Raw genomic sequence first — 22,046 nt, forward strand, 5'->3', positions numbered from 1 at the left:
TAGGCTTATGTTGAGGGCTACTGTTAGGTAGACGATTAGGGTTACGATTGGACCTAGGGTTAGGGTTATGTTGAGGGCTAGTGTTAGAGAGACTATTAGGGTTATTATTGGACCTAGGGTTAAGTTTATGGTGAGGGCTAGGGTTAGATAGATGATTAGGGTTAGGATTGGACCTAGGGTCAGGGTTATGTTGACGGCTAGGGTTAGAGAGACGATCAGGGTTAGGATTGGACCTAGGGTTAAGGTTATGTTGCGGGCTAGGGTTAGGTAGACGATTAGGGTTACGATTGGACCCAGGGTTAGTGTTATGTTGAGGGCTAGGGTTAGAGAGAAGGTTCTGGTTAGGATTGGTCCCAGTGTTAGGGTTATGTTGAGGGCTAGGTTTAGAGAGACGAATAGGGTTAGGATTGGACCTAGGGTTTGGGTTGTGTTGAGGGCTCAGGTTAGGTAGACTACTAGGGTTAGGATTGGACCTAGCGTTAGCGTTATGTTGCGGGCTACGGCTAGAGAGAGGTTCGGGTTAGGATTGGACCGAGGGTTAGGGTTATGTTGAGGGCTAGGTTTAGAAAGACGAATACAGTTAGGATTGGACCTAGGGTTAGGGTTGTGTTGAGGGGTAAGGTTAGAGACACGATTACGGTTAGGATTTAAGCTAGTGTTGGGGTTATGTTGAGGGCTAGAGTTAGAGAGACGATTAGGGTTAGGATTGGACCTAGGGTTAGGGTTATTTTCAGGGTTAGGGTTAGAGAGACGAATAGGGTTAGGATTGGAGCTAGCGTTAGGGTTATGTTGAGGGCTAGGTTTAGAGAGACGGTTCGGGTTAGGATTGGATCTAGGATTAGGGTTATATTGAGGGCTAGGGTGAGATAGACGATTAGTGTTAGGAGTGGAGATAGGGTTAGGATTATGTTGAGGGCTAGGGTTTTATATACGATTAGGGTTAGGATTGGTGCTAGGGTTAGGGTTATGTTGAGGGCTAGGGTTGGAGAGACGGTTTGGGTTAGGTTTCGACCGAGGGTTAGGGTTATGTTGAGTGCTAGGGTTAGATAGACGATTAGGGTTAGGATTGGACCTAGGGTTAGGGTTATGTTGAGGGCTAGGGTTCAAGAAACGATTAGGGTTATTATTGGACCTAGGGTTAGGGTATTGTTTAGGGCTAGGGTTAGATAGACGATTAGTGTCAGGATCTGACCTAGGTTTAGGGTTATGTTGAGGGCTAGGGTTAGGTTGACGATTAGGGTTCGGATTGGAGCTAGTGTTCGGATTATGTTGAGGGCTAGGTTTAGGTAGACGATTAGGGTTAGGATTGGACCTAGAGTTAGGGTTATGTTTAGGGCTACGGTTAGATAGACAATTAGTGTTAGGAGTGGACATACGGTTAGGGTTATGTTGAGGGCTAGCATTAGAGAGACTGTTAGGGTTAGGTTTGGACCTAGGATTAGCGTTATGTTTAGGGCTAGGTATAGAGAGACGGATCGGCTTTGGATTGGACCTAGGGTTAAGGTTATCTTGAGGGCGAGGGTTAGAGAGATGATTAGGGTTAGGATTGGACCTACGGTTAGGGTTGTGTTGAGGGCTAGGGTTAGGTATACGATTAGCATTAGGATTGGAGCTAGGGTTAGGGTTATGTTGAGGTCTAAGGTTAGGTAGACTATTAGGGTTAGGATTGGAGCTAGTGTTAGGGTTATGTTGAGGGCTAGGGTTAGGTAGACGATTAGGGTAAGGATTGGACCTACGGTTAGGGTTATGTTGAGGACTAGGGTTAGAGAGACGGTTCGGGTTAGAATTGGACATAGGGTTCGGCTTATGTTGAGGGCTAGGGTTAGATAGACGATTAGTGTTAGGATTAGACCTAGGGTTAGGGTTATGTTGATGGCTAGGGTTAGAGAGATGACTAGGGTTAGGATTGGAGCTAGGGTTAGGGTTATGTTGAGGGTTTAGGTTAGATAGACGATTAGGGTTAGGATTGGACCAAGGGTTAGTGTTAGGTTGAGGGCTAGGGTTAGAGAGACGGTTCGGGTTAGGATTGGACCTAGGGTTAGGGTTATGTTGAGGGCTAGGGTTAGAGAGACGATTAGTGTTAGGATTAGACCTAGGGTTAGGGTTATGTTGAGGGCTAGGGTTAGGTAGACGATTAGGCTTAGGATTGGACCTAGGGTTAGAGTTATGTTGAGGGCTAGGGGTAGAGAGAAGGTTCAGGTTAGGATTGGACCTAGGGTTAGGGTTATGTTTAGGGTTAAGGTTAGATAGACGATTAGGGTTAGGATTGGACCTAGGGTTACGGTTATGTTGAGGGCTAGGGTTAGACAGACGATTAGGGTTAGGATTGGAGCTAGGGTTAGGGTTATGTTGAGCGCTAGGGTTAGGTGGACGATTAGGGTTAGGATTGGACCTAAGGTAGGGATATTTTTAGGGCTAGGGTTAGGTAGACGATTAAGGTTACGATTGGAAATAGGGTTAGGGTTGTGTTGAGGGCTAGGGTTAGAGAGACTATTAGGGTTAGGATTGGAGCTAGGGTTAGGGTTATGTTGAGGGCTAGGGTGAGATAGACGATTAGTGTTAGGAGTGGAGATAGGGTTAGGATTATGTTGAGGGCTAGGGTTATATATACGATTAGGGTTAGGATTGGTGCTAGGGTTAGGGTTATGTTGAGGGCTTGGATTAGGTAGACGATTAGGGTTAAGATTGGAACTAGGGTTAGGGTTATGTTGAGGGCTAGGGTTGGAGAGACGGTTCGGGTTAGGTTTGGACCGAGGGTTAGGGTTATGTTGAGTGCTAGGGTTAGATAGACGATTAGGGCTAGGATTGGACCTAGGGTTAGGGTTATGTTGAGGGCTAGGGTTCAAGAAACGATTAGGGTTATTATTGGACCTAGGGTTAGGGTATTGTTTAGGGCTAGGGTTAGATAGACGATTAGTGTCAGGATCTGACCTAGGGTTAGGGTTATGTTGAGGGCTAGGGTTAGGTAGACGATTAGGGTTAGGATTGGACCTAGAGTTAGGGTTATGTTTAGGGCTACGGTTAGATAGACAATTAGTGTTAGGAGTGGACATACGGTTAGGGTTATGTTGAGGGCTAGCATTAGAGAGACTGTTAGGGTTAGGTTTGGACCTAGGGTTAGCGTTATGTTTAGGGCTAGGTATAGAGAGACGGATCGGCTTTGGATTGGACCTAGGGTTAAGGTTATATTGAGGGCTAGGGTTAGAGAGACGATTAGGGTTAGGTTTGGACCTACGGTTAGGGTTGTGTTGAGGGCTAGGGTTAGGTATACGATTAGCATTAGGATTGGAGCTAGGGTTAGGGTTATGTTGAGGTCTAAGGTTAGGTAGACTATTAGGGTTAGGATTGGAGCTAGTGTTAGGGTTATGTTGAGGGCTAGGGTTAGGTAGACGATTAGGGTTAGGATTGGACCTACGGTTATGGTTATGTTGAGGGCTAGGGTTAGAGAGACGGTTCGGGTTTGAATTGGATCTACGCTTAGGGTTATGTTGAAGGCTAGGGTTAGAGAGACGGTTCGGGTTAGAATTGGATAGGGTTCGGCTTATGTTGAGGGTTAGGGTTAGATAGACGATTAGTGTTAGGATTAGACCTAGGGTTAGGGTTATGTTGGTGGCTAGGGTTAGAAGGATGACTAGGGTTAGGATTGGAGCTAGGGTTAGGGTTATGTTGAGGGTTTAGGTTAGATAGACTATTAGGGTTAGGATTGGACCTAGGGTTAGTGTTAGGTTGAGGGCTAGGGTTAGAGAGACGGTTCGGGTTAGGATTGGACCTAGGGTTAGGGTTATGTTGAGGGCTAGGGTTAGAGAGACGATTAGTGTTAGGATTAGACCTAGGGTTAGGGTTATGTTGAGGCCTAGGGTTAGGTAGACGATTAGGCTTAGGATTGGACCTAGGGTTAGAGTTATGTTGAGGGCTAGGGGTAGAGAGAAGTTTCGGGTTAGGATTGGACCTAGGGTTAGGGTTATGTTTAGGGTTAAGTTTAGATAGACGATTACGGTTAGGATTGGACCTAGGGTTACGGTTATGTTGAGGGCTAGGGTTAGAGAGACGATTAGGGTTAGGATTGGAGCTAGGGTTAGGGTTATGTTGAGCGCTAGGGTTAGGTGGACGATTAGGGTTAGGATTGGACCTAAGGTAGGGATATGTTTAGGGCTAGGGTTAGGTAGACGATTAAGCTTACGATTGGAAATAGGGTTAGGGTTGTGTTGAGGGCTAGGTTTAGAGAGACTATTAGGGTTAGGATTGGAGCTAGGGTTAGGGTTATGTTGAGGGCTAGGGTTAGGTGGACGATTAGGGTTAGGATTGGAGGTAGGGTTAGGGTTATGTTGAGGGTTAGGGTTAGATAGATGATAGGATTAGGATTGGTCCTAGGGTTAGGGTTATGTTGAGGGCTAGGGTTAGAGAGACGGATCGGTTTAGGATTCAACCTAGGGTTAGGGTTATATTGAGTGCTAGAGTTAGAGAGTCGATTAGGTTTAGGATTGGACCTAGGGTTAGGGTTATGTTGAGGGCTAGGGTTAGAGAGACTATTAGGGTTAGGATTGGAGCTAGGGTTAGGGTTATGTTGAGGGCTAGGGTTCGGTAGACGATTAGGGTTAGGATTGGAGCTAGGGTTAGGGTTATGCTTCAAACTGAAACTGCTACAGGGTGTGTGTAGCTTGCAGAATGAAGGCTTGTCATTTCAAAGAAAGAAGAGGAAACCAAAATCCAGGTAGTGAAACGAGCACACCAGTATGGGAGATGTGCATGTGGACAGTTTCAAGCAGCAGTTCTTTGTGGACACTTGGAAACAGCGCTCTGAAAAAATTACGTACGAAGCGGGATTTGGCCACAGTTGAACGATCTTCCAAAACCAACCCTAAAGAACTTAGCCAAACAATGAATGTTGCAATAAGCTCCTGCAGGAGAGGTGCTTCTATGACACAACCCCCGAGCAGGTAGCAATATTCTGCACAGTACAAAATGCATATGAATTCCTGGCTGAAAACTCACTCCAGAAGGATGAAATGCATGTGTTTCTCTCTGAAAGAACACTCATGCACTAGGCTTTGGCTTGCTCCTTCAAAGTCTTTGTAGAAACGTGTGTTTTAACTGCTGGAATACGTTTTGGGATGTATTGTTTCAATCTCTTGCAAGCCTCATGTTGTTTCTTACACATGTGGAAAAATAAGGGGTATGTTTCCCAAATCACTTGAAATCCCGGAAAACGCACACGTGCTCAAACATGCTTTCTCCTTATGTGTTGAGAACTTTCAAGAAACCAGAAAAGATGGGCATTATGCAGTGAAATTCAGACGGGCATATACAAGAGTTCATTTCTATTGGTTGCAGATTGCAAAACCATGATTGCCTTCATGTTCTCGATGAAACCCTTACATTTCCAAGTGACCTGAAGTAGGACTTTCACAAAAACATGTGTTGGCGTGTCTGTGGTGAAAGGAGCTCTAAGTTTTGTATTCAGTGCTGGTAGAAGATTAGGGTTAGGATTGGACCTAGGGTTAGGGTTGTGTTGAGGGCTAGGGTTAGGTAGACGATTAGGGTTAGGATTGGAGCTAGTGTTAGGGTTATGTTGAGGGATAGGGTTAGATACACGATTAGGGTTAGAATTGGACCTAGGGTTAGGGTTAGGTTTAGGGCTAGGGTTAGAGAGATGGTTTGGTTTAGAATTGAACATAGGGTTAGGGTTATGTTGAGGGCTTGCGTTAGAGAGACGGATTGGTTTAGAGAGACTTTTAAGGTTGAGATTGGACCTAGGGATAGGGTGATGTTGAGGGATAGGGTTAGAGAGACTATGAGGGTTAGGATTGTACCTAGGGTTATGGTTATGTTGAGGGCTAGGGTTAGTGAGATGGTTCGGGTTAGGATTGTACCTAGGGTTAGGGCTATGTTGAGTGCTAGGTTTAGAGAGACGGTTCGGGTTAGGATTGGATCTAGGGATATGGTTATGCTGAGGGTTAGGGTTAGAGAGATGCATCGGTTTAGGATTGGACGTAGGGTTACGGTTATATTCAGGGCTTGGGTTAGAGAGTCGATTAGGTTTAGCATTGGACCTAGGGTTAAGGTTATGCTGAGGGCTAGGGTTAGAGAGACTATTAGGGTTAGGATTGGAGCTAGGGTTAGGGTTATGTTGAGGGCTAGGGTTAGAGAGACGGTTCGGGTTAGGATTGTACCTACGGTTAGGGTTATGTTGCGGGCTAGGTTTGAGAGACGTTTCGGGATAAGATTGGGCCTAGGGTTAGGGTTATGTTGTGGGCTAGGGTTAGAGAGAGGGTTCGGGTTAGGATTCGACCTAGTGTTAGGGTTACGTTGAGGGATAGGGTTAGAGAAACGATTAGGTTAGGAATGGAGCTAGAGTTAGGGTTATGTTGAAGTTTAGGATTAGGTAGACGGTTAGGGTTAGAATTGTACCTAGAGTTAGGGTTATGTTGAGGGCTAGGGTTAGAGAGACGGTTCGGGTTAGGATTGGACCTAGGGTTAGGGTTATGTTGAGGGCCAGGTTTAGAGAGACGATTAGTGTTAGGATTAGACCTAGGGTTAGGGTTATGTTGAGGGCTAGGGTTAGGTAGACGATTAGGGTTAGGATTGGACCTAGGGTTAGAGTTATGTTGAGGGCTAGGGTTAGAGAGAAGGTTCGGATTAGGTTTGGACCTAGGGTTAGGGTTATGTTGAGGGCTAGGTTTAGGTAGACGATTAGGGTTAGGATTGGACCTGGGGTTAAGTTTATCTTGAGGGCTAGGGTTAGACAAACGGTTCAGGTAGGATTGGACCTAGGGTGAGGGTTATGTTGAGGGCTAGGGTTAGAGAGACGGTTCAGGTTAGCATTAGACCTAAGGTAGGGTTATGTTTAGGGCTAGGGTTAGATAGACGATTAGGGTTAGGTTTGGACCTAGGGTTAGGGTTTTGTTGAGGGCTAGGATTAGAGAGAAGGTTCGGGTTAGGACTGGACCAAGGGTTAGGGTTATGTTGAGGGCTAGGGTTAGAGAGACGTTTAGGTTAGGATTGGACCTAGGGTTAGGGTTGTGTTGAGGGCTAGGGTTAGATAGACGATTAGGGTTAGCATTGGACCTAGGGTTAGGGTTCTGTTTAGGGCTAGGGTTAGATAGACGATTAGGGTTAGGATTGGACCTAGGATTAGGGTTATGTTGAGGGCTAGGGTTAGGTAGACAGTTAGGGTGAGGATTGGACATAGGGTTAGGGTTGTGTTGAGGGCTAGGGTTAGGTAGACGATTAGCATTAGGATTGGAGCTAGGGTTAGGTTTATGTTGAGGGTTAAGGTTAGATAGACGATTAGGGTTATGATTGGACCTAGGGTTAGTGTTAGGTTGAGGGCTAGGGTTAGAGAGACGGTTCGGGTTAGGATTGGACCTAGGGTTAGGGTTATGTTGAGGCCTAGGGTTAGAGAGACGATTAGTGTTAGGATTAGACCTAGGGTTAGGGTTATGTTGAGAGCTAGGGTTAGATAGACGATTAGGGTTAGCATTGGACCTAGGGTTAGGGTTAGGTTTAGGGCTAGGGTTAGAGAGATGGTTCGGGTTAGAATTGAACATAGGGTTAGGGTTATGTTGAGGGCTAGCGTTAGAGAGACGGATTGGTTTAGAGAGACTTTTAAGGTTGAGATTGGACCTAGGGATAGGGTGATGTTGAGGGATAGGGTTAGAGAGACTATGAGGGTTAGGATTGGACCTAGGGTTATGGTTATGTTGAGGGCTAGGGTTAGATAGACGATTAGGGTTAGCATTGGACCTAGGGTTAGGGTTCTGTTTAGGGCTAGGGTTAGATAGACGATTAGGGTTAGCATTGGACCTAGGGTTAGGGTTATGTTTAGGGCTAGGGTTAGATAGACGATTAGGGTTAGGATTGGACCTACGGTTAGGGTTATGTTGAGGGCTAGGGTTAGGTAGACAGTTAAGGTGAGGATTGGACATAGGGTTAGGGTTATGTTGAGGGCTAGGGTTAGAGAGACGATTAGGGTTAGGTTTGGATCTAAGGTTAGCGTTATGTTTAGGGCTAGGTATAGAGAGACGGATCGGCTTTGGATTGGACCTAGGGTTAAGGTTATATTGAGTGCTACGGTTAGAGAGACGATTAGGGTTAGGATTGGACCTACGGTTAGGGTTGTGTTGAGGGCTAGGGTTAGGTAGACGATTAGCATTAGGATTGGAGCTAGGGTTAGGGTTATGTTGAGGTCTAGGGTTAGGTAGACTATTAGGGTTAGGATTGGAGCTAGGGTTAGGGTAATGTTGAGGGCTAAGGTTAGGTAGACGATTAGGGTTAGGATTGGACCTACGGTTAGGGTTATGTTGAGGGCTAGGTTTAGAGAGACGGTTCGGGTTTGAATTGGATCTACGCTTAGGGTTATATTGAAGGCTAGAGTTAGAGAGACGGTTCGGGTTAGAATTGGACATAGGGTTCGGCTTATGTTGTGGGCTAGGGTTAGATAGACGATTAGTGTTAGGATTAGACCTAGGGTTAGGGTTATGTTGATGGCTAGGGTTAGAGAGATGACTAGGGTTAGGATTGGAGCTACGGTTAGGGTTATGTTGAGGGTTAAGGTTAGATAGACGATTAGGGTTAGGATTGGACCTAGGGTTAGTGTTAGGTTGAGGTCTAGGGTTAGAGAGACGGTTCGGGTTTGGATTGGACCTAGGGTTAGGGTTATGTTGAGGCCTAGGGTTAGAGAGACGATTAGTGTTAGGATTAGACCTAGGGTTAGGGTTATGTTGAGGGCTAGGGTTAGGTAGACGATTAGGGTTAGGATTGGACCTAGGGTTAGAGTTATGTTGAGGGCTAGGGGTAGAGAGAAGGTTCCGGTTAGGATTGGACCTAGGGTTAGGGTTATGTTTAGGGTTAAGGTTAGATAGACGATTAGGGTTAGGATTGGACCTAGGGTTACAGTTATGTTGAGGGCTAGGGTTAGAGAGACGATTAGGGTAAGGATTGGAGCTAGGGTTAGGGTTATGTTGAGCGCTAGGGCTGGGTGGACGATTCGGGTAAGGATTGGACCTAAGGTAGGGATACGTTTAGGGCTAGGGTTAGGTAGACGATTAAGGTTACGATTGGAAATAGGGTTAGGGTTGTGTTGAGGGCTAGGGTTAGAGAGACTATTAGGGTTAGGATTGGAGCTAGGGTTAGGGTTATGTTGAGGGCTAGGGTTAGGTGGACGATTAGGGTTAGGATTGGAGCTAGGGTTAGGGTTATGTTGAGGGTTAGCGTCAGATAGATGATAGGATTAGGATTGGTCCTAGGGTTAGGGTTATGTTGAGGGCTAGGGTTAGATAGAAGATTAGGGTGAGGATTGGACCTAGGGTTAGGGTTATGTTGAGGGCTAGGGTTAGGTAGACGATTAGGGTTAGGATTGGAGCTAGGGTTAGGGTTATGCTGAGGGCTTGGTTTAGGTAGACGATTAGGGTTAGGATTGGATCTAGAGATAGGTTTATGTTTAGGGCTAGGGTTAGATAGACTATAAGGGTTAGGATTGGTGCTAGGGTTAGGGTTATGTTGAGGGATAGGGTTAGGTGGACGATTAGGGTTAGGATTGGAGCTAGGGTTAGGGTTATGTTGAGAGCTAGGGTTAGATAGAAGATTAGGGTTAGGATTGGACCTAGGGTTAGGCTTATGTTTAGGGTTAAGGTTAGATAGACGATTGGAGTTAGGATTGGACCTAGGGTTAGTGTTAGGTTGAGGGCTAGGGTTAGAGAGACGGTTCGGGTTAGGATTGGACCTATGGTTAGGGTTATGTTGAGGGCTAGGGTTAGAGGGACGATTAGGGTTAGGATTGGAGCTAGGGTTAGGGTTATGTTGAGGGTTAGCGTTAGATAGACGATTAGGGTTAGGATTGGAGCTAAGGTTAGGGTTATGTTTAGGGCTAGGGTTAGGTAGACGATTAGGGTTACGATTGGACCTAGGTTTAGGATTGTGTTGAGGGCAGGCTTAGAGAGCATATTAGGGTTAGGATTGGAGCTAGGGTTACGGTTATGTTGAGGGGTACGTTTACGTGGACGATTAGGGTGAGGATTGTACCTAGGGTTAGGGTCATGTTGAGGGATAGGGTTAGATAGAAGATTAGGTTTAGGATTGGCCCTAGGGTTAGGGTTATGTTGAGGGCTAGGGTTAGATAGAAGATTAGGGTTAGGATTGGACCTAGGGTTAGGGTTATGTTGAGGGCAAGGGATAGGTAGACGATTAGGGTTAGGATTGAAGCTAGGGTTAGGGTTATGTTGAGGGCTAGGTTTAGGTAGACGATTAGGGTTAGGATTGTACCTAGGGTTAGGTTTATGTTGAGAGCTAGGGTTAGAGACGGTTCGGGTTAGGATTGTACCTATGGTTATGGTTATGTTGAGGGCTAGGGTTAGTGAGATGGTTCGGGTTAGGATTGGACCTAGGGTTAGGGTTGTGTTGAGGGCTAGGGTTAGGTAGACGATTAGGGTTAGGATTGGAGCTAGGGTTAGGGTTATGTTGAGGGATAGGGTTAGACACACGATTAGGGTTAGAATTGGACCTAGGGTTAGGGTTAGGTTTAGGGCTAGGGTTAGAGAGATGGTTCGGGTTAGAATTGAACATAGGGTTAGGGTTATGTTGAGGGCTAGCGTTAGAGAGACGGATTGGTTTAGATAGACTTTTAAGGTTGAGATTGGACCTAGGGATAGGGTGATGTTGAGGGATAGGGTTAGAGAGACTATGAGGGTTAGGATTGGACCTAGGGTTAGGGTTCTGTTTAGGGCTAGGTTTAGATAGACGATTATGGTTAGGATTGGACCTAGGATTAGGGTTATGTTGAGGGCTAGGGTTAGGTAGACAGTTAGGGTTAGGATTGGACATAGGGTTAGGGTTGTGTTGAGGGCTAGGGTTAGGTAGACGATTAGCATTAGGATTGGAGCTAGGGTTAGGGTTATGTTGAGGGTTAAGGTTAGATAGACAATTAGGGTTATGATTGGACCTAGGGTTAGTGTTAGGTTGAGGGCTAGGGTTAGAGAGACGGTTCGGGTTAGGATTGGACCTAGGGTTAGGGTTATGTTGAGGCCTAGGGTTAGAGAGACGATTAGTGTTAGGATTAGACCTAGGGTTAGGGTTATGTTGAGAGCTAGGGTTAGATAGACGATTAGGGTTAGCATTGGACCTAGGGTTAGGGTTATGTTTAGGGCTAGGGTTAGATAGACGATTAGGGTTAGGATTGGACCTAGGATTAGGGTTATGTTGAGGGCTAGGGTTAGGTAGACAGTTAAGGTGAGGATTGGACATAGGGTTAGGGTTATGTTGAGGGCTAGGGTTAGAGAGACTATTAGGGTTAGGTTTGGATCTAAGGTTAGCGTTATGTTTAGGGCTAGGTATAGAGAGACGGATCGGCTTTGGATTGGACCTAGGGTTAAGGTTATATTGAGTGCTACGGTTAGAGAGACGATTAGGGTTAGGATTGGACCTACGGTTAGGGTTGTGTTGAGGGCTAGGGTTAGGTAGACGATTAGCATTAGGATTGGAGCTAGGGTTAGGGTTATGTTGAGGTCTAGGGTTAGGTAGACTATTAGGGTTAGGATTGGAGCTAGGGTTAGGGTTATGTTGAGGGCTAAGGTTAGGTAGACGATTAGCGTTAGGATTGGACCTACGGTTAGGGTTATGTTGAGGGCTAGGTTTAGAGAGACGGTTCGGGTTTGAATTGGATCTACGCTTAGGGTTATGTTGAAGGCTAGAGTTAGAGAGACGGTTCGGGTTAGAATTGGACATAGGGTTCGGCTTATGTTTTGGCCAGGGTTAGATAGACGATTAGTGTTAGGATTAGACCTAGGGTTAGGGTTATGTTGATGGCTAGGGTTAGAGAGATGACTAGGGTTAGGATTGGAGCTACGGTTAGGGTTATGTTGAGGGTTAAGGTTAGATAGACGATTAGGGTTAGGATTGGACCTAGGGTTAGTGTTAGGTTGAGGGCTAGGGTTAGAGAGACGGTTCGGGTTAGGATTGGACCTAGGGTTAGGGTTATGTTGAGGCCTAGGGTTAGAGAGACGATTAGTGTTAGGATTAGACCTAGGGTTAGGGTTATGTTGAGGGCTAGGGTTAGGTAGACGATTAGGGTTAGGATTGGACCTAGGGTTAAAGTTATGTTGAGGGCTAGGGGTAGAGAGAAGGTTCCGGTTAGGATTGGACCTAGGGTTAGGGTTATGTTTAGGGTTAAGGTTAGATAGACGATTAGGGTTAGGATTGGACCTAGGGTTACGGTTATGTTGAGGGCTAGGGTTAGAGAGACGATTAGGGTTAGGATTGGAGCTAGGGTTAGGGTTATGTTGAGCGCTAGGGCTGGGTGGACGATTCGGGTAAGGATTGGACCTTAGTTAGAGATACGTTTAGGGCTAGGGTTAGGTAGACGATTAAGGTTACGATTGGAAATAGGGTTAGGGTTGTGTTGAGGGCTAGGGTTAGAGAGACTATTAGGGTTAGGATTGGAGCTAGGGTTAGGGTTATGTTGAGGGCTAGGGTTAGGGGGATGATTAGGGTTAGGATTGGAGCTAGGGTTAGGGTTATGTTGAGAGCTAGGGTTAGATAGAAGATTAGGGTTAGGATTGGACCTAGGGTTAGGCTTATGTTTAGGGTTAAGGTTAGATAGACGATTGGAGTTAGGATTGGACCTAGGGTTAGTGTTAGGTTTAGGGCTAGGGTTAGAGAGACGGTTCGGGTTAGGATTGGACCTAGGGTTAGGGTTATGTTGAGGGCTAGGATTAGAGGGACGATTAGGGTTAGGATTGGAGCAAGGGTTAGGGTTATGTTGAGGGTTAGCGTTAGATAGACGATTAGGGTTAGGATTGGAGCTAAGGTTAGGGTTATGTTTAGGGCTAGGGTTAGGTAGACGATTAGGGTTACGATTGGACCTAGGGTTAGGATTGTGTTGAGGGCAGGCTTAGAGAGCATATTAGGGTTAGGATTGGAGCTAGGGTTACGGTTATGTTGAGGGGTAGGTTTACGTGGACGATTAGGGTGAGGATTGTACCTAGGGTTAGGGTCATGTTGAGGGATAGGGTTAGATAGAAGATTAGGTTTAGGATTGGCCCTAGGGTTAGGGTTATGTTGAGGGCTAGGGTTAGATAGAAGATTATGGTTAGGATTGGACCTAGGGTTAGGGTTATGTTGAGGGCAAGGGTTAGGTAGACGATTAGGGTTAGGATTGAAGCTAGGGTTAGGGTTATGTTGAGGGCTAGGTTTAGGTAGACGATTAGGGTTAGGATTGTACCTAGGGTTAGGGTTATGTTGAGAGCTAGGGTTAGAGACGGTTCGGGTTAGGATTGTACCTATGGTTATGGTTATGTTGAGGGCTAGGGTTAGTGAGATGGTTCGGGTTAGGATTGGACCTAGGGTTAGGGTTGTGTTGAGGGCTAGGGTTAGGTAGACGATTAGGGTTAGGATTGGAGCTAGGGTTAGGGTTATGTTGAGGGATAGGGTTAGACACACGATTAGGGTTAGAATTGGACCTAGGGTTAGGGTTAGGTTTAGGGCTAGGGTTAGAGAGATGGTTCGGGTTAGAATTGAACATAGGGTTAGGGTTATGTTGAGGGCTAGCGTTAGAGAGACGGATTGGTTTAGATAGACTTTTAAGGTTGAGATTGGACCTAGGGATAGGGTGATGTTGAGGGATAGGGTTAGAGAGACTATGAGGGTTAGGATTGGACCTAGGGTTAGGGTTCTGTTTAGGGCTAGGTTTAGATAGACGATTATGGTTAGGATTGGACCTAGGATTAGGGTTATGTTGAGGGCTAGGGTTAGGTAGACAGTTAGGGTTAGGATTGGACATAGGGTTAGGGTTGTGTTGAGGGCTAGGGTTAGGTAGACGATTAGCATTAGGATTGGAGCTAGGGTTAGGGTTATGTTGAGGGTTAAGGTTAGATAGACAATTAGGGTTATGATTGGACCTAGGGTTAGTGTTAGGTTGAGGGCTAGGGTTAGAGAGACGGTTCGGGTTAGGATTGGACCTAGGGTTAGGGTTATGTTGAGGCCTAGGGTTAGAGAGACGATTAGTGTTAGGATTAGACCTAGGGTTAGGGTTATGTTGAGAGCTAGGGTTAGATAGACGATTAGGGTTAGCATTGGACCTAGGGTTAGGGTTATGTTTAGGGCTAGGGTTAGATAGACGATTAGGGTTAGGATTGGACCTAGGATTAGGGTTATGTTGAGGGCTAGGGTTAGGTAGACAGTTAAGGTGAGGATTGGACATAGGGTTAGGGTTATGTTGAGGGCTAGGGTTAGAGAGACTATTAGGGTTAGGTTTGGATCTAAGGTTAGCGTTATGTTTAGGGCTAGGTATAGAGAGACGGATCGGCTTTGGATTGGACCTAGGGTTAAGGTTATATTGAGTGCTACGGTTAGAGAGACGATTAGGGTTAGGATTGGACCTACGGTTAGGGTTGTGTTGAGGGCTAGGGTTAGGTAGACGATTAGCATTAGGATTGGAGCTAGGGTTAGGGTTATGTTGAGGTCTAGGGTTAGGTAGACTATTAGGGTTAGGATTGGAGCTAGGGTTAGGGTTATGTTGAGGGCTAAGGTTAGGTAGACGATTAGCGTTAGGATTGGACCTACGGTTAGGGTTATGTTGAGGGCTAGGTTTAGAGAGACGGTTCGGGTTTGAATTGGATCTACGCTTAGGGTTATGTTGAAGGCTAGAGTTAGAGAGACGGTTCGGGTTAGAATTGGGCATAGGGTTCGGCTTATGTTTTGGCCAGGGTTAGATAGACGATTAGTGTTAGGATTAGACCTAGGGTTAGGGTTATGTTGATGGCTAGGGTTAGAGAGATGACTAGGGTTAGGATTGGAGCTACGGTTAGGGTTATGTTGAGGGTTAAGGTTAGATAGACGATTAGGGTTAGGATTGGACCTAGGGTTAGTGTTAGGTTGAGGGCTAGGGTTAGAGAGACGGTTCGGGTTAGGATTGGACCTAGGGTTAGGGTTATGTTGAGGCCTAGGGTTAGAGAGACGATTAGTGTTAGGATTAGACCTAGGGTTAGGGTTATGTTGAGGGCTAGGGTTAGGTAGACGATTAGGGTTAGGATTGGACCTAGGGTTAGAGTTATGTTGAGGGCTAGGGGTAGAGAGAAGGTTCCGGTTAGGATTGGACCTAGGGTTAGGGTTATGTTTAGGGTTAAGGTTAGATAGACGATTAGGGTTAGGATTGGACCTAGGGTTACGGTTATGTTGAGGGCTAGGGTTAGAGAGACGATTAGGGTTAGGATTGGAGCTAGGGTTAGGGTTATGTTGAGCGCTAGGGCTGGGTGGACGATTCGGGTAAGGATTGGACCTTAGTTAGAGATACGTTTAGGGCTAGGGTTAGGTAGACGATTAAGGTTACGATTGGAAATAGGGTTAGGGTTGTGTTGAGGGCTAGGGTTAGAGAGACTATTAGGGTTAGGATTGGAGCTAGGGTTAGGGTTATGTTGAGGGCTAGGGTTAGGGGGATGATTAGGGTTAGGATTGGAGCTAGGGTTAGGGTTATGTTGAGAGCTAGGGATAGATAGAAGATTAGGGTTAGGATTGGACCTAGGGTTAGGCTTATGTTTAGGGTTAAGGTTAGATAGACGATTGGAGTTAGGATTGGACCTAGGGTTAGTGTTAGGTTTAGGGCTAGGGTTAGAGAGACGGTTCGGGTTAGGATTGGACCTAGGGTTAGGGTTATGTTGAGGGCTAGGATTAGAGGGACGATTAGGGTTAGGATTGGAGCAAGGGTTAGGGTTATGTTGAGGGTTAGCGTTAGATAGACGATTAGGGTTAGGATTGGAGCTAAGGTTAGGGTTATGTTTAGGGCTAGGGTTAGGTAGACGATTAGGGTTACGATTGGACCTAGGGTTAGGATTGTGTTGAGGGCAGGCTTAGAGAGCATATTAGGGTTAGGATTGGAGCTAGGGTTACGGTTATGTTGAGGGGTAGGTTTACGTGGACGATTAGGGTGAGGATTGTACCTAGGGTTAGGGTCATGTTGAGGGATAGGGTTAGATAGAAGATTAGGTTTAGGATTGGCCCTAGGGTTAGGGTTATGTTGAGGGCTAGGGTTAGATAGAAGATTATGGTTAGGATTGGACCTAGGGTTAGGGTTATGTTGAGGGCAAGGGTTAGGTAGACGATTAGGGTTAGGATTGAAGCTAGGGTTAGGGTTATGTTGAGGGCTAGGTTTAGGTAGACGATTAGGGTTAGGATTGTACCTAGGGTTAGGGTTATGTTGAGAGCTAGGGTTAGAGACGGTTCGGGTTAGGATTGTACCTATGGTTATGGTTATGTTGAGGGCTAGGGTTAGTGAGATGGTTCGGGTTAGGATTGGACCTAGGGTTAGGGTTGTGTTGAGGGCTAGGGTTAGGTAGACGATTAGGGTTAGGATTGGAGCTAGGGTTAGGGTTATGTTGAGGGATAGGGTTAGACACACGATTAGGGTTAGAATTGGACCTAGGGTTAGGGTTAGGTTTAGGGCTAGGGTTAGAGAGATGGTTCGGGTTAGAATTGAACATAGGGTTAGGGTTATGTTGAGGGCTAGCGTTAGAGAGACGGATTGGTTTAGATAGACTTTTAAGGTTGAGATTGGACCTAGGGATAGGGTGATGTTGAGGGATAGGGTTAGAGAGACTATGAGGGTTAGGATTGGACCTAGGGTTAGGGTTCTGTTTAGGGCTAGGTTTAGATAGACGATTATGGTTAGGATTGGACCTAGGATTAGGGTTATGTTGAGGGCTAGGGTTAGGTAGACAGTTAGGGTTAGGATTGGACATAGGGTTAGGGTTGTGTTGAGGGCTAGGGTTAGGTAGACGATTAGCATTAGGATTGGAGCTAGGGTTAGGGTTATGTTGAGGGTTAAGGTTAGATAGACAATTAGGGTTATGATTGGACCTAGGGTTAGTGTTAGGTTGAGGGCTAGGGTTAGAGAGACGGTTCGGGTTAGGATTGGACCTAGGGTTAGGGTTATGTTGAGGCCTAGGGTTAGAGAGACGATTAGTGTTAGGATTAGACCTAGGGTTAGGGTTATGTTGAGAGCTAGGGTTAGATAGACGATTAGGGTTAGCATTGGACCTAGGGTTAGGGTTATGTTTAGGGCTAGGGTTAGATAGACGATTAGGGTTAGGATTGGACCTAGGATTAGGGTTATGTTGAGGGCTAGGGTTAGGTAGACAGTTAAGGTGAGGATTGGACATAGGGTTAGGGTTATGTTGAGGGCTAGGGTTAGAGAGACTATTAGGGTTAGGTTTGGATCTAAGGTTAGCGTTATGTTTAGGGCTAGGTATAGAGAGACGGATCGGCTTTGGATTGGACCTAGGGTTAAGGTTATATTGAGTGCTACGGTTAGAGAGACGATTAGGGTTAGGATTGGACCTACGGTTAGGGTTGTGTTGAGGGCTAGGGTTAGGTAGACGATTAGCATTAGGATTGGAGCTAGGGTTAGGGTTATGTTGAGGTCTAGGGTTAGGTAGACTATTAGGGTTAGGATTGGAGCTAGGGTTAGGGTTATGTTGAGGGCTAAGGTTAGGTAGACGATTAGCGTTAGGATTGGACCTACGGTTAGGGTTATGTTGAGGGCTAGGTTTAGAGAGACGGTTCGGGTTTGAATTGGATCTACGCTTAGGGTTATGTTGAAGGCTAGAGTTAGAGAGACGGTTCGGGTTAGAATTGGACATAGGGTTCGGCTTATGTTTTGGCCAGGGTTAGATAGACGATTAGTGTTAGGATTAGACCTAGGGTTAGGGTTATGTTGATGGCTAGGGTTAGAGAGATGACTAGGGTTAGGATTGGAGCTACGGTTAGGGTTATGTTGAGGGTTAAGGTTAGATAGACGATTAGGGTTAGGATTGGACCTAGGGTTAGTGTTAGGTTGAGGGCTAGGGTTAGAGAGACGGTTCGGGTTAGGATTGGACCTAGGGTTAGGGTTATGTTGAGGCCTAGGGTTAGAGAGACGATTAGTGTTAGGATTAGACCTAGGGTTAGGGTTATGTTGAGGGCTAGGGTTAGGTGGACGATTAGGGTTAGGATTGGACCTAGGGTTAGAGTTATGTTGAGGGCTAGGGGTAGAGAGAAGGTTCCGGTTAGGATTGGACCTAGGGTTAGGGTTATGTTTAGGGTTAAGGTTAGATAGACGATTAGGGTTAGGATTGGACCTAGGGTTACGGTTATGTTGAGGGCTAGGGTTAGAGAGACGATTAGGGTTAGGATTGGAGCTAGGGTTAGGGTTATGTTGAGCGCTAGGGCTGGGTGGACGATTCGGGTAAGGATTGGACCTTAGTTAGAGATACGTTTAGGGCTAGGGTTAGGTAGACGATTAAGGTTACGATTGGAAATAGGGTTAGGGTTGTGTTGAGGGCTAGGGTTAGAGAGACTATTAGGGTTAGGATTGGAGCTAGGGTTAGGGTTATGTTGAGGGCTAGGGTTAGGGGGATGATTAGGGTTAGGATTGGAGCTAGGGTTAGGGTTATGTTGAGTGCTAGGGTTAGATAGAAGATTAGGGTTAGGATTGGACCTAGGGTTAGGCTTATGTTTAGGGTTAAGGTTAGATAGACGATTGGAGTTAGGATTGGACCTAGGGTTAGTGTTAGGTTGAGGGCTAGGGTTAGAGAGACGGTTCGGGTTAGGATTGGACCTAGGGTTAGGGTTATGTTGAGGGCTAGGATTAGAGGGACGATTAGGGTTAGGATTGGAGCAAGGGTTAGGGTTATGTTGAGGGTTAGCGTTAGATAGACGATTAGGGTTAGGATTGGAGCTAAGGTTAGGGTTATGTTTAGGGCTAGGGTTAGGTAGATGATTAGGGTTACGATTGGACCTAGGGTTAGGATTGTGTTGAGGGCAGGCTTAGAGAGCATATTAGGGTTAGGATTGGAGCTAGGGTTACGGTTATGTTGAGGGGTAGGTTTACGTGGACGATTAGGGTGAGGATTGTACCTAGGGTTAGGGTCATGTTGAGGGATAGGGTTAGATAGAAGATTAGGTTTAGGATTGGCCCTAGGGTTAGGGTTATGTTGAGGGCTAGGGTTAGATAGAAGATTATGGTTAGGATTGGACCTAGGGTTAGGGTTATGTTGAGGGCAAGGGTTAGGTAGACGATTAGGGTTAGGATTGAAGCTAGGGTTAGGGTTATGTTGAGGGCTAGGTTTAGGTAGACGATTAGGGTTAGGATTGTACCTAGGGTTAGGGTTATGTTGAGAGCTATGGTTAGAGACGGTTCGGGTTAGGATTGTACCTATGGTTATGGTTATGTTGAGGGCTAGGGTTAGTGAGATGGTTCGGGTTAGGATTGGACCTAGGGTTAGGGTTATGTTGAGGGCTAGGGTTTGATAGACGATTAGGGTTAGGATTGTACCTCGGGTTAGGGCTATGTTGAGTGCTAGGTTTAGAGAGACAGTTCGGGTTAGGATTGGATCTAGGGTTATGGTTATGCTGAGGGTTAGGGTTAGAGAGATGCATCGGTTTAGGATTGGACGTAGGGTTACGGTTATATTGAGGGCTAGGGTTAGAGAGTCGATTAGGTTTAGCATTGGACCTAGGGTTAAGGTTATGTTGAGGGCTAGGGTTAGAGAGACTATTAGGGTTAGGATTGGAGCTAGGGTTAGGGTTATGTTGAGGGCTAGGGTTAGGTAGACGATTAGGGTTAGGATTGGATCTAGAGTTAGGTTTATGTTTTGGGCTAGGGTTAGATAGACGATTAGGGTTAGGATTGGACCTAGGGTTACGGTTATGTTTAGGTTTAGGTTAGAGAGATGATTAGGGTTAGGATTGGAGCTAGGGTTAGGGTTATGTTGAGGGCTAGGGTTAGAGAGACGGTTCGGGTTAGGATTGTACCTACGGTTAGGGTTATGTTGAGGGCTAGGTTTGAGAGACGTTTCGGGATAAGATTGGGCCTAGGGTTAGGGTTATGTTGTGGGCTAGGGTTAGAGAGAGGGTTCGGGTTAGGATTCGACCTAGTGTTAGGGTTACGTTGAGGGACAGGGTTAGAGAAACGATTAGGTTAGGAATGGAGCTAGGGTTAGGGTTATGTTGAGGCTTAGGATTAGGTAGACGGTTAGGGTTAGAATTGTACCTAGAGTTAGGGTTATGTTGAGGGCTAGGGTTAGAGAGACGGTTCGGGTTAGGATTGGACCTAGGGTTAGGGTTATGTTGAGGGCCAGATTTAGAGAGACGATTAGTGTTAGGATTAGACCTAGGGTTAGGGTTATGTTGAGGGCTAGGGTTAGGTAGACGATTAGGGTTAGGATTGGACCTAGGGTTAGATTTATGTTGAGGGCTAGGGTTAGAGAGAAGGTTCGGATTAGGTTTGGACCTAGGGTTAGGGTTATGTTGAGGGCTAGGTTTAGGTAGACGATTAGGGTTAGGATTGGACCTGGGGTTAAGTTTATCTTGAGGGCTAGGGTTAGACAAACGGTTCAGGTAGGATTGGACCTAGGGTGAGGCTCATGTTGAGGGCTAGGGTTAGAGAGATGGTTCAGGTTAGGATTAGACCTAAGGTTAGGTTTATGTTTAGGGCTAGGGTTAGATAGATGATTAGGGTTAGGTTTGGACCTAGGGTTAGGGTTTTGTTGAGGGCTAGGATTAGAGAGAAGGTTCGGGTTAGGACTGGACCAAGGGTTAGGGTTAGGTTGAGGGCTAGGGTTAGAGAGACGATTAGGTTAGGATTTGACCTAGGGTTAGGGTTACATTGAGGGCTACGGTTAGGGAGTCGATTTGGGTTAGGATTGGACCTAGGGTTAGGGTTGTGTTGAGGGCTAGGGTTAGGTAGACGATTAGGGTTCGGATTGGAGCTAGGCTTAGGTTTATGTAGAGGGCTAGGCTTAGATAGACGATTAGAGTTAGGATGGGTCCTAGGGTTAGGGTTATGTTGAGGGCTAGGGTTAGATAGAAGGTTAGGGTTAGGATTGGACCAAGGGTTAGGTTTATGTTGAGGGTTAGGGTTAGATAGATGATAGGATTAGGATTGGTCCTAGGGTTAGGGTTATGTTGAGGGCTAGGGTTAGGGAGACGGATCGGTTTAGGATTCAACCTAGGGTTAGGGTTATATTGAGGGCTAGGGTTAGAGCGTCGATTAGGTTTAGGATTGGACCTAGGGTTAGGGTTATGTTGAGGGCTAGGGTTAGAGAGACTATTAGGGTTAGGATTGGAGCTAGGGTTAGGGTTATGTTGAGGGCTAGGGTTAGAGAGAATATTAGGGTTAGGATTGGAGCTAGGGTTAGGGTTATGCTTCAAACTGAAACTGCTACAGGGTGTGTGTAGGTTGCAGAAAGAAGGCTTGTCATTTCAAAGAAAGAAGAGGAAACCAAAATCCAGGTAGTGAAACGAGCACACCAGTATGGGAGATGTGCATGTGGACAGTTTCAAGCAGCAGCTCTTTGTGGACACTTGGAAACAGCGCTCTGAAAAAATTACGTACGAAGCGGGATTTGGCCAAAGTTGAACGATCTTCCAAAACCAACCCTAAAGAACTTAGCCAAACAATGAATGTTGCAATAAGCTCCTGCAGGAGAGGTGCTTCTATGACACAACCCCCGAGCAGGTAGCAATATTCTGCACAGTACAAAATGCATATGAATTCCTGGCTGAAAACTCACTCCAGAAGGATGAAATGCATGTGTTTCTCTCTGAAAGAACACTCATGCACTAGGCTTTGGCTTGCTCCTTCAAAGTCTTTGTAGAAACGTGTGTTTTAACTGCTGGAATACGTTTTGGGATGCATTGTTTCAATCTCTTGCAAGCCTTATGTTGTTTCTTACACATGTGGAAAAATAAGGGGTATGTTTCCCAAATCACTTGAAATCCCGGAAAACGCACACGTGCTCAAACATGCTTTCTCTTTATGTGTTGAGACCTTTCAAGAAACCAGAAAAGATGGGCATTATGCAGTGAAATTCAGACGGGCATATACAAGAGTTCATTTCTATTGGTTGCAGATTGCAAAACCATGATTGCCTTCATGTTCTCGATGAAAGGCTTACATTTCCAAGTGACCTGAAGTAGGAGTTTCACAAAAACATGTGTTGGCGTGCCTGTGGTGAAAGGAGCTCTAAGTTTTGTATTCAGTGCTGGTAGAAGATTAGGGTTAGGATTGGACCTAGGGTTAG

Source organism: Miniopterus schreibersii (genome assembly GCF_964146895.1).
Source record: "Miniopterus schreibersii genome assembly, chromosome: 21".
NCBI lineage: Eukaryota > Metazoa > Chordata > Mammalia > Chiroptera > Miniopteridae > Miniopterus > Miniopterus schreibersii.